General features: G+C 47.6%; 1 pseudogene; it reads right to left on the bottom strand.

Moving 5' to 3' along the window:
- Positions 1 to 10,124: 10,124 nt before the first annotated feature.
- LOC120221722 lies at positions 10,125 to 11,509 on the bottom strand (annotated as a pseudogene).
- Positions 11,510 to 11,931: the final 422 nt, after the last annotated feature.

Here is an 11,931-nt window from a genome sequence, read left to right as displayed (position 1 = left end):
ACGGAGCCAGGAACACACGCAGGGCAGCGTCTGTTCGGGAGGCCGGAGGGGAGACAGGTGCCGCGGGGTCGGGCGAGGGAGCGAGCTGCCCCAGCTGGACATCGTCCGTCCTGACAGGGTCCCCCCTGCAGACGGCGGATGGTGCGTGGCCGCGGGAGCCTGATGTCACTCAGATACGCAGGAGAGGCTCCAACGGGGTGAAAGGGGTCAGAGGATGGGATCAAAAGGGGCAAAGGTGCATTTCATAAAAACGCGTGCGTGCGTGTCATGAAACCGATGGTGACGGCAAGACGGGGCATCCACTCACCTGAGGCCCAAATGAAAGCGAGTAATTTTTTTTTTTTAATTTTGTATGTCTTTATTTTGAGAGACAGAGACAGAGACTGAGCAGGGGAGGGGCAGAGAGAGAGGGAGACACAGAATCAGAAATAGGCTCCAGGCTCTGAGCCGTCAGCACACAGCCCGACGCGGGGCTCGAACCCACGAACCGTGAGATCATGACCTGAGCCGAAGTCGGACGATTAACCGACAGAGCCACCCAGGCGCCCCATGACTGAGTAATTTTGAAAGTTAGACAAAGCCTGCTTGCAAGTTTCGGGAGGGAGGAGAGTGGTACTTGGAGCCCCGAAGGCTGGCGGGAGCAGGGTCCCCCGCAGGACTGGGAGCACCCCTCGCTTGGGCCGAGGACCTGGGGGGTAGGAGGCAGGTGAGCAGTTGAGGGCTGTGTCCCCAGGGAGGTGCCAACCCGAGGGGAAGGCAGCCCGGCAGGAGGCGTCTCCTTTTTGGTCTGAGTTACCCAGGCACGTGGCTTAAAGTGGCAGATTGTTGGGGGGCACCTGACTTCAGCCCCTTCCAGGGGCTCCCTGGGTAACTGCCGACACCTCGCTCCGTAATGAGCCTCCAGCATTCTTTCCCTGCCACTGCCCCACACCCTTCTTCTTCCCCTCACCTCCCTCCCGTCCACTTATGGCTGTATCGAGGGCATCATCGTTGGTCGGTGCGTCCACTATTCTGCCTGCCACGATGTACGCGAGGATTTTTCTCCTTGTCCTGCCTCACTTTTTAAAATCAGAGGGGCGCCTGGGTGGCTCAGTCAGTTAAGCGTCCAACTTCGGCTCAGGTCACGATTTCGTGGTTCACAGTTTTGAGCCCTCCGTCGGGCTCTGTGCTGACAGCTCAGAGCCTGGAGCCAGCTTCGTGGATTGCGTTTCCCTTTCTCTCTACCCCTCCCCCACTCATACTCTGTCTCTCTCTCTCTCTCTCTAAAATAAATAAAACATTAAAAAAATTTTTTTAAATCAGACTTTTTGAGGTCTGATTAATAGTCAATAAAATTCACAAATTGTTTAATGAGATCTGACGCATGTACACAGTGATACACCACCATAATCATGACGTAGAGCATTTCTATCAACCCAGAAAGTTCCCTCACGGCCCTTTGCAATCTCCTTCCCCCACCTAGAGCCTTGCAACCATGACCTGTCAATCACTATTGATGTGTCTTTTCGAGGATTTTATATGAGTAGAATCATAGAGTATGTAGTATTTTGTGTCTGGCTTCTTTCACTCAACAGAATTCCTTTCTTTCATGTCTGTTATGTGTATTAGGAATTAGTTCCTCTTTTGTGCTAAGTAGTGTTCTTCTGTCTGGATGGACCACAGAGAATTGATTCCATTACTAGTTGATGAACACGTGGGCTATTTCTAGTTTGAGGCTCTTGTGAATATGGCTGCTCTGAATCTTGAGAGCCTTGGTGTGCACATGTTTTAGTTTCTCCAGAGTAAATCCTTAGAACTGAGGCTGGGGGGTCAGTTGATGAGGTCCACTACTTTGTCTCTTTAATTTTAACCATTTTAGCAGTATTTTTTTTTTTTCCTAGGAGGGAGAGAGAGAGACAGCGTGAGCAGGGGAGGGTCAGAGAGAGAGGGAGTCACAGACTCTGAAATAGGCTCCAGGCTCTGAGCTGGCCGTCAGCACAGAGCCCGACGCGGGGCTCGAACCCACGAACCGCGAGATCATGACCTAAGCGAAAGTCGGCCGCTTAACCGACTAAGCCACCCAGGCGCCCCATTTTAGCAGTATTTTATTGGGAACTTATTTTGCATTTTACTTATGACTGGTTATGGTGAGAATCTTTTCATATATTTATTTGCCATTTGCATATATCATTTGGTGAAGTATCTAGTCAAATCCTTCGTCAATTTTTTAAAGTTCTTCCAGTTGCTGAGTTGTAAGAGTTTTTTCATTTTAAATGTATTTTGAATTTTTAAAACTGTTTATTTCTTTATTTTGAGGGAGAGAGAAAAGAACTCAACCGGGGAAGGGCAAGAGAGAAAGAGAAAGGATCCAAGAAGACTCTGTGCTGCCAGCACCGGAACCTGACACAGGGCTCGACCTCATGAACTGTTAGATCATGACCTGAGCTGAAATCAAGAGTCAGACGCTTAACCCATTGAGCCACCCAGGCATCCCTCACTTTTAACATATTTTGGACACAGGTTCTTTAAAATGTTTTTAATGTTTATTTTTGAAAGGGAGAGAGACACAGTGTAAGCAGGGCAGGGGCAGAGAGAGAGAGGGAGACACAGAATCTGAGAGCCCAATGCAGGGCTCGAACTCATGAACCGTCAGATCTGAACTCACGACCTGAGCCTAAGTTGGATGCTGAACCGACTGAGCCACCCAGGCGCCCCTGGATACAAGTTCTTTAAAATATATGTTTTGCAAATATTTCCCCCAGTACGTGGCTTGCCTTTTCACTGTACTACAGTCTCTTTTAAGTAATCTCTACCCTGCAATGTGAGGCTTGAACTTACAACTCTGAGATCAAGAGTCCCAAGCTCCATCAACTGAGCCAGCCCCTAACAGTCTCTTAAAAAAAAAAAAAAAAAAAAATCTAAAAGATCTGGGGCGCCTGGGTGGCTCAGTCGGTTCAGCGTCTGACTTCGGCTCAGGTCATGATCTCACAGTTTGTGGGTTCGAGCCCCTCTTCGGGCTCTCTGCTGACAGCTCAGAGCCTGAAGCCTGCTTTGGATTCTGTGTCTCCCTCTCTCTCTGACCCTCCCCGGCTCACGCTGTCTCTCTCTCTCAAAAATAAATAAAACAGGGGCGCCTGGGTGGCTTAGTCGGTTAAGCGTCCGACTTTCGCTTAGGTCATGATCTCGCGGTTCGTGGGTTCGAGCCCCGCGTCGGGCTCTGTGCTGACTGCCAGCTCAGAGCCTGGAGCCTGTTTCAGTCTGTGTGTCTCCCTCTCTCTCTGACCCTCCCCTGCTCATGCTGGCTGTCTCTCTCTCTCAAAAATAAATAAAACAGGGGCGCCTGGGTGGCTTAGTCGGTTGAGCGTCCGACTTTCGCTTAGGTCATGATCTCGCGGTTCGTGGGTTCGAGCCCCGCGTCGGGCTCTGTGCTGACTGCCTGCTCTGAGCCTGGAGCCTGTTTCAGTCTGTGACTCCCTCTCTCTCTGACCCTCCCCTGCTCACGCTGTCTCTCTCTCTCTCTCTCCTAGAAATAAATAAAACATTAAAAAATAATAATAATAAAATAAAATTAAAATTAAAATTAAAAAAAATCTTAGCGGTGCCTGGCTGGCTCAGTCAGTAGAGCACATGACTCTTTATCTCAGGGTCGTGAGTTCAAGCTCCATGTTGGGCATGGAGCCTACTTGAAAAAATAAAAAAATAAAAAGCAAACTTAAGATGTTTTGAAGATATCTAATTTTATCTGTTGTTTTCTTTTACAGTTTGTATTTTGTGTGTACTATCTAAAAAGCCTTTGCCTAATCCAGTGTCACAAAGATATTCTCCTATGATTTATTCTAAAAGGTTTATATTTCTAGCTCTGACATTTAGGCCTGTGATTCATTTCGAGTTAAATTTTGTGTGTGATATGGATTAAAGGTCTAGGTGGATAGCCAGTTGTATCCCCACCAAGTCGGCCAAAGACTGTCATTTCCTCTCTGAATTACCTTGGCGACTTGGTTACAAATTGGTCACATGTGTGAATAATCTATTTCTGGACTCTCAATTTGGTTCCATTGATCTACTATCCTTCTGTGATGTTACACTGTTTTGATTATTGTAGATTTAGAGTTAGTCTGAAAGGAGATAGCATAACTCTTTCAACTTTGTTCTTTCTCAAAATCATTTTTGTTTGTCTAGGTAATTTGCAATTCCACATAAAGTTTAAAACCAGCTTGTCAGGGGCGCCTGGGTGGCTCAGTCGGTTGAGCGTCCGACTTCAGCTCAGGTCATGATCCTGCAGTTCACAGGCTCGAGCCCCACATCGAGCTCTGTGCTTACAGCTTCGAGTCTGGAGCCTACTTCAAATTCTGTGTCTCTCTTTCTCTCTGCCCCCACCCGCACTCACACTCTGTCTCTCTCTGCCTCTCAAAAAGAAAGAAACATAATAAATTTTTAAATAATTTGGGGCGCCTGGGTGGCTTAGTCGGTTAAGCGTCCGACTTTCGCTTAGGTCATGCTCTCGCAGTTCGTGGGTTCGAGCCCCGCGTCGGGCTCTGTGCTGACTGCCAGCTCGGAGCCTGGAGCCCGTTTCAGTCTGTGACTCCCTCTCTCTCTGACCCTCCCCTGCTCACACTGTCTCTCTCTCTCTCTCTCTCCTAGAAATAAATAAAACATTAAAAAATTTAAAAAAAAACTTTTTTTAAATAATTTAAAAAATGAAATAAAACCAGCTTGTCAATTTCTATCTACCAAAGGAAAAAACAAGCCTGCTGGGATTGTCATTGCCATCACAGTTGAATCTACAGATATAGATATAGGTCTGGATCTATCTATAAATAGATTTTAACAATAACGAGTCTTTCAACCTATGAATATGGTATTTCTCTCCATTTATTTAAATTTCTTTAATTGCTCTCAGCAGTATCTGGTAGTTTGTGGTATACAGATTTTGCACATGTTACTAAGTTATCCGTAAGTAGTTTGTATTTTCTTTTTTTATGTCTTTATTTTATTTTGAGAGACAGAAACCAAGCGGAGGAAGGGCAGAGGGAGAGGGAGACACAGAATCTGACGCAGGCTCCAGGCTCTGAGCCGTCAGCACAGAGCCCGACGCAGGGCTTGAACCCACAGACCGTGAGATCATGACCTGAGCCAAGTCGGACGCTTAACCGACTGAGCCACCCAGGGGCCTCAGTAGTTCATATTTTGGATGCTCTTGCAAATGGTATTTCTAAAATGTCACAATTTCTGGTTGTCTGTTGCTAATGTAGAGAAATAGTGTTGATATTTGCATATTGATTGTTTATCCTGTGACCTTGCTAAACCCACTTAATAGTTCTATTGGTTTTGGTAGATTTCTTAGGATTTTTTTTTTACATAGATAATGATGCCATCTCAAATAAAAACACTTTTACATTTCTTTCTAATCTATATGCATTTTATTTCTTTTTCTTGCCTTAGTACACTTGCTAGGGTCGTCATAGATGCCCTTTATCAGGCTGAGGAAGTTTCCCTTTATTTCTACTTCATTGAGAACTTTTATCACGAGTAGGTGTTGAATTACATCAAATGTTTTTCCTTCATCCGTTGAGATGATCATGCGGTTTTTCCTTTTTGTTGTTGTTCCGTTAATATGATTAATTACCGTGACCGATCTTCAAATGCCAAAGCAAACCGGCATTCCTCTCAGGAAACCCTACTTGGTCATGATGTATTATCTGTTTATATATTGCTGTATTTGCTTTGCTAAAATTTTGGTTAATATTTTTACATCATGTAGGCTCCTCTTTGTGTAACATCTATTTTCTGAAAGAGTTTGTGTAGAACTGGTGTTCTTTCTTCCGTAATGTTTGGTAGAATTCATTGTGGAAATGTTTTTAGCTATGAATTCAACTCCTTTAATAGATCCAGAGTTACTCAAGTTATCTATTTCCTCCAGGATGACTTTGGTCATTTGTATCTTTCGCATAATTCATCCATTTCACCTAAGTTGTATTGTGATATATTGGCATGCGTTCTTCCCAATACTCCCTTATTATGCTCTTAATGTTTGTCATAACTGGAGTGATGTCTTCTCTTTCATTTTACTTCTTTCATTTTTGATATTGGTAATTTGTATATTGTCTCCATTTTTTTGGATCAGACTGGTGAGAGGGTTGTCAACTTCATTAATGTTTTTAAAGACAGCTTTTAGTTTCATATATTTACTATATCGTTTTTCTGTTTTCTACTTCATTGACTTCTGCTCTTTATTATTTTCTTCCTTCTATTTATTTTGAATTTATTTGCTCTTCCTTTTCTAGTTTATTTTTTATTTTTTTAATTTGAGAGAGAGGGAGAGAGGGGGGAAGAGAGAGAGGGAGAGAGAGAGAGAGAGAGAGAGAGAGGGAGAGAGAGAGAGAGAGAGAATCTTAAGCAGGTTCCATGCTCGGCTCAGAGCCCGATGTGTGGGGCTCGATCCCATGACCCTGGGATCACGACCTGAGCTGAAATCAGGAGTCAGAAGTTCAACCGACTGAGCCCCCCAGGTACCCCCTGTAGTTTCTTAAAGTGTAACTTCAAATTGATTTGGGACCCTTTACCTTTTCTAATATGAGCAGATATTGCTATATATTTTCTTCTTATCCCTTGTTTAGTTGAATTGCCAAATTTCGATATTTTATGTTTTTAGTTTTATTCAATTAAATAAGACTTTTTTCTATTAGAACAGGTTTTAACTTGTGACTTCATGGCTTAGTTAGAAGTATATTTTTTCATTTCCAAATATTTGGAAATTTCTTAAATATCATTTTGTGATTGATTTCTTTCCTTTTAGAAAAAGATTTTGGGGCGCCTGGGTGGCTCAGTCGGTTAAGCGTCCGACTTCAGCTCAGGTCATGATCTCACTGTTGGAGGGTCAGAAAGAGAGGGAGACACAGAATCAGAAGCATGCTCCAGGCTCTGAGCTGGCTGCCAACACAGAGCCCGACGCGGGGCTCGAACCCACGAAATCGAGAGCTGCGTGCTCTACTGACGGAGCTAGCCAGGCGCCCCTGTTATTGACTTCTGATTCAGCATCATTGTGGTCAGAAATCCTACTTTGTAGGACTTTTTTCCTTTGTCGTTTCTTGAACTCTGTTCTATTGCCCAGAACACTGCCTAGGCTGGTGCGTGTTACATCTGCCCTTGAGGAGAATGTGTGTGTGTGTGTGTGTGTGTGTGTGTTTTCTTGTTGTTGGGCGTGGTATCCTACAAACACCAGTTAGGTCACTTGGGCTGACAGCGTGGCTCACATCCATATTCTTACTGATTTGTTCCCCCTCTTTGTTTTATCGGTTACTGAGAAAAGGATGTTATAGACTCCAGCTATGTTTGGAGATTTGTGTATTTCTAGAAACCTTGGGTGCTGTGAATTTTTGCTTCACGGATTTGGGAGTTTACATAATTAGGTCTTCTTGATTGATTGCCCTTTGCCATTATGAAATATCCTTGTTTATTTCTGGTAATATTTTTTGTGTTGAATTGTGCTGATATTAACATAGCCATCCCAGCTTTCTCACGCTGAGCTTGTGTGATGTATCTTTTCCATCCTTTTGCTTTCAGCTTGTCTGCGTCTTTATGCTACAAGCAAGCTTCTTGTAAATAACATATTGTATCTAGCCTGACAGTTTCTGCCTTTTAACTGGTGTGTGTGGCAGACTGTGGTTTTCAAAGGTAGCCCCAACAATATCTCCCATTCTGCTGTTCTGGAACCTTGCCATTTTGCCATTAAGAGGTGGAATTTGGGGCACCTGGTGGGCTCAGTCAGTGAAGCATGTGACTCCGGATCTCGGAGCTGTGGGTTTGAGCCCCGGGTTGGGTGTAGGGATTACGTAACAATGAAATCCTTGTAGGGGTGCTTGGGTGGCTCAGTTGGTTAAACGTCTGACTTTGGCTCAGATCATGATCTCCTGGTTTTTGAGTTCAAGCCCTGCGTCAGGCTCTGTGCTGAGCCCACTTGGGGTTCTGCGTCTCCCTCTCTCTCTGCCCCTTCCCCACCCCTGCTCACACTCTTGTCTCTCTCTCTCTCTCTCTCTCTCTCAAAAATAAGTAAACATTAAGAAAATTCAACAAACCATAAAAAGAAATCAAATCTTTTTTTTAGCGTTTATTTTTGAGACAGAGAGAGATAGGGCATGAGCTAGGGAGGGGCAGAGAGAGAGGGAGACACAGAATTTGAAACAGGCTCTAGGCTCTGAGCTGTCAGCACAGAGCCCGACGCGGGGCTCGAACCCACGAACCACGAGATCATGACCTGAGCCAAAGTCGGACACTTAACCGACTAAGCCACCCAGGCATCCCAAAATCTTTTTTTTAAAAAGAGGTGGAATTGAGCCGTCTCCCCTGTAATCAGAAGGCTTGTGACTTGTTTGTAATGAACATAATATGGCGGAAGTGATGCCGCTTGATTTCCGAGGCTTGGTCGGAAGAGGCAATGCAGCTTCGGCCCTGTTAGCGGGGATGTTCAGTCTTCTGGCCTCTGGCTTCCTGGAGGCTGCCATGCTGTGAAGAAGCCCGAAGGAACCTTATGCTCTGCGTCCACACCATTCCAGCTGCAGCTGGACAGCAAGCTCATGAGGACCCTCGGCCCAGTCCACCTGCTTGAGCTCTTCCCAGATTCTTCTTTTTAAAAAACTATAGACTTGGGGCACCTGGGTGGCTTAGTCGGTTAAGCGTCCGACTTTCACTTAGGTCATGATCTCACGGTTCGTGGGTTCGAGCCCCGCGTCCGGCTCTGTGCTGACTGCCAGCTCTGAGCCTGGAGCCTGTTTCAGAGTCTGTGTCTCCCTCTCTCTCTGACCCTCCCCTGCTCACGCTGTCTCTCTCTCCCTCTCTCTCTCTCCTAGAAACAAATAAAACATTTAAAAAAAACAACAACAAAACTATAGACTTTTGGGGCGCCCGGCTGGCTCCGTCAGTGGAGCGTGCGACTTTTGATCTCAGGTTGTAAGTTCGAGCCCCACTTTGGGTGTGGAGATTACTTAAAAATAAAATCTTACAAAGACAAGTAAAAATAAATAAAATATTGTGGACTTGTGATCTGAGTGCCTGGGGATTTTTTTCAGTTCTATCTCCCCCTTTGACGTTAGCGGGTCCATGAACACGTGGCTCAGGAGTGCCTCTTTCAGGTCTTCTGCCTTGACCCCTCCCATAGCAGGCTTCAGCTCTGTACTCAGTGGCGGAAGTCAGGAGCCTGGAAGGTTCCTGTCCATCCCCCTGCCCCCGCCTTAAGGCTTCAGGAGACTCTGTGAGTCTTCCGCCTGGGGATGACCTGTGAGCTTTATCTGTCCTTCCTTACCCCACCTGCGGCTTATAGGAAAGCACAATCCAGGACTCTGGAGGTCACCCTGCTTCTCCCAGCTGGGAATGGAAGTGAGGCTGTCTTGTAACTTTCTGGAGTCCAGACAGATGCAAAATATCCACCTGCTGACTTGTTCACTTTTCCTGACCCAGAAAGTTCTCGTTTGTTCTTTGAAGGTGACTTTTTAGAGCATCTTGTTCTTCTTTCATGAATATTCACATTCTATCATCTCCTTGAGGGAATTAAAGAGCTTTTAGAGAGACACAGCGCAAGGAAGGTAGAGAGGGAGGGAGACACAGAATCCGAAGCAGGCTCCAGACTCCGAGCTGAGCACAGAGCCCGACGCGGGACTCGAGCCCATGAACTGTGAGATCGTGACCTGAGTTGAAGTCGGACGCTTAACCCACTGAGCCACCCAGGTGCCCCAGATCTCCATCTGTTTTTAAATGTTTATTTAGCTTTTAGAGAGAGCAAGAGAGCGAGAGCAAGGGAGGGGCAGAGAGAGAGGGACACAGAGGATCGATCCAAAGTGTGCTCCGTGCCAACAGCACAGAGCCCGATGTGGGGCTCACACTGAAAAATCATGAGATCATGACCTGAGCCGAAGTCCCACGCTCAACCAACCGAGCCCCCCAGGCGCCCCTGGGTTTCTGTCTTTTATGTTGGAGGCTTCCTTGGCTGTCATCTCATGTTGAAGCAGTGGGCTTATCAACCATGGGCTTCATTGTAGGGTGACGTACCTGAGCTGTTGTAGGGGAGAATCCCAATGTTACTCTCTTTATTATTATTATTTTTTAAGATGTCAAGGAGGGGAATGCCGGGGGTGGCGGCAGGGCACCAGCTGTCACTCATAAGTGTCCCATAGGAGCTTCATGCGTTCTGAGCAGCGAAGCTGGCTCCGATGGGATGACTCCTCCCACCTGCAGCGGATGCATTTACAGCTCCGTTTGTTTCGGGAGATGAGCGCGGGTGGTGAGGGCTCGGGCTCGGAGGGCGCATCACTGGGGGCCCCCGGGTCTCCAGCTGCAACGGGGATGGAACTGGGAATCCGCCAGCACCGCCGGGGGCCTGGGGGCTGTGGGCGGAGGCAGTTTATTTATACCCGTCACAACTCTTTGCTGCCTGTGACTCTGACCTCTCCTTGACCTCAGGTGACGGTGGCAGTGGTGAGCTGAGTGGGAATTGACGCTCTGGCACTGAGGGGCTGTTGGGCGTCCAGGCCCGGCAGAGTGGGTACAGCGATGTGTGGCTGAACTGACCCAAGTCCGTGCTCCGGTCCAACAGCTTGATCTCATTTGTGTTGAATCGCCGCGGTCCTTGCTCAGCCGGCCGTAACCTGGTGGGGAAAGCAGGCTGATGCTTACAATGGTACAATTCTTTTTTCTTTTCTTTTCTTTTTTTTTTTAAAAGATTTTATTTGTAAGCAATCTCTACACCCAACATGGGGTTCGAACGTACAACCCCGAGACCAGGAGTCGCGCGCTCCACTGAGTGAGTCCGTCAGGTGCCCCTTGCAGTGGAACAACCCTTGTCATGGGCGTCCGAGGCGTTCTCGCGGCTTCCCCTCCAGACGCTCCCTGTCTGTGCGACTCTTCTCCCGCAGACACTGCAAAACAGCACCCAGTCGGTTCCGGCCTTGCCGCGTCCAACCGCGCCTCCTCCACCTTCACGTCGCCGGGAACACGCTTTGGGTCTGGGGTGTTGTTAGCGGGGCCGGATGTGCCCCAAGGAGCCCAGGGTCACGAAACAAGGCCCCAGGCCCGTACAGAAAGGTCAGAGTCAAGGTTCGTGTGTGGCCCGTCCTCGGCGGCGACCACCACCTCCCGGCTTCAGTTCATTCCTCTCGGAATGGCCCAAGAGCCCAGACAAAGATCCCCAGTCGGGCGCCCGGGGCTGGCTGTCGGCACTGGAGCTGAGTAGGGCGAGAGGGCCACAACGCTCTGCGTCCGTTGGGACCGGTCACCTGCCTTGTCCTCCTGTCCCCACAGCGTGCTGCCCCCGGTGGCGCCCAGCGAAGGCATCTCTATGTCGTCGGCTGCAAAGAATGAACTTCCTCTTCTGCTGGGGCCGGGGACGGCACGTGGGGGTCTAACTACCTCTTACACAGATTTTCACCCCCGTCTGCACTGCTGAGCTCCGCGTCACATGTGAGCTCTGCCGCGGGGACTCGGCAGCGGTCGCTGCGGGGGTTACTGCTGGGCACCCACGCTCTTGTTGCACTTACCTCATCACCGATTACTTTCGCCCTTGGCAATGTTTGCTTTTAAACACTCACTTACTGTCATTTTAGTGGGGTTTCAAAAGGGAGAGAAAGTAAATGGCCGTGCTTAATTTGTCCCTTTTTTAAAAATTGTTTATAAATTTGTTTAAGAGAGACAGAGACAGCATGAGTGGGGTAAGGACAGAGACAGAGAAGGAGACAGAGAGAGAACCCCAAGCAGGCTCTGCCCCGTCGGCATGGAGCCTGATGTAGGGCTCGATCTCACAGAACTGCAGGATCCTGACCTGAGCCAAAATCAAGAGTCAGATGCTTATCCACCTGACTCACCAAGGCACCCCGATTTGTCCCTTTCACACCCAAGTCAACAGCACGTGGAGAGCATGTGGAAGAGCGGCTGAGTGGAAGGAGCCGGAAGCTGGCTGAGGACATA

Source organism: Hyaena hyaena, unplaced genomic scaffold (genome assembly GCF_003009895.1).
Source record: "Hyaena hyaena isolate Hyena2069 unplaced genomic scaffold, ASM300989v1 scaffold_808, whole genome shotgun sequence".
NCBI lineage: Eukaryota > Metazoa > Chordata > Mammalia > Carnivora > Hyaenidae > Hyaena > Hyaena hyaena.
The sequence above is the reverse complement of the archived record's forward strand: the minus strand, read 5'-3'. Positions and strand labels throughout refer to the sequence as shown.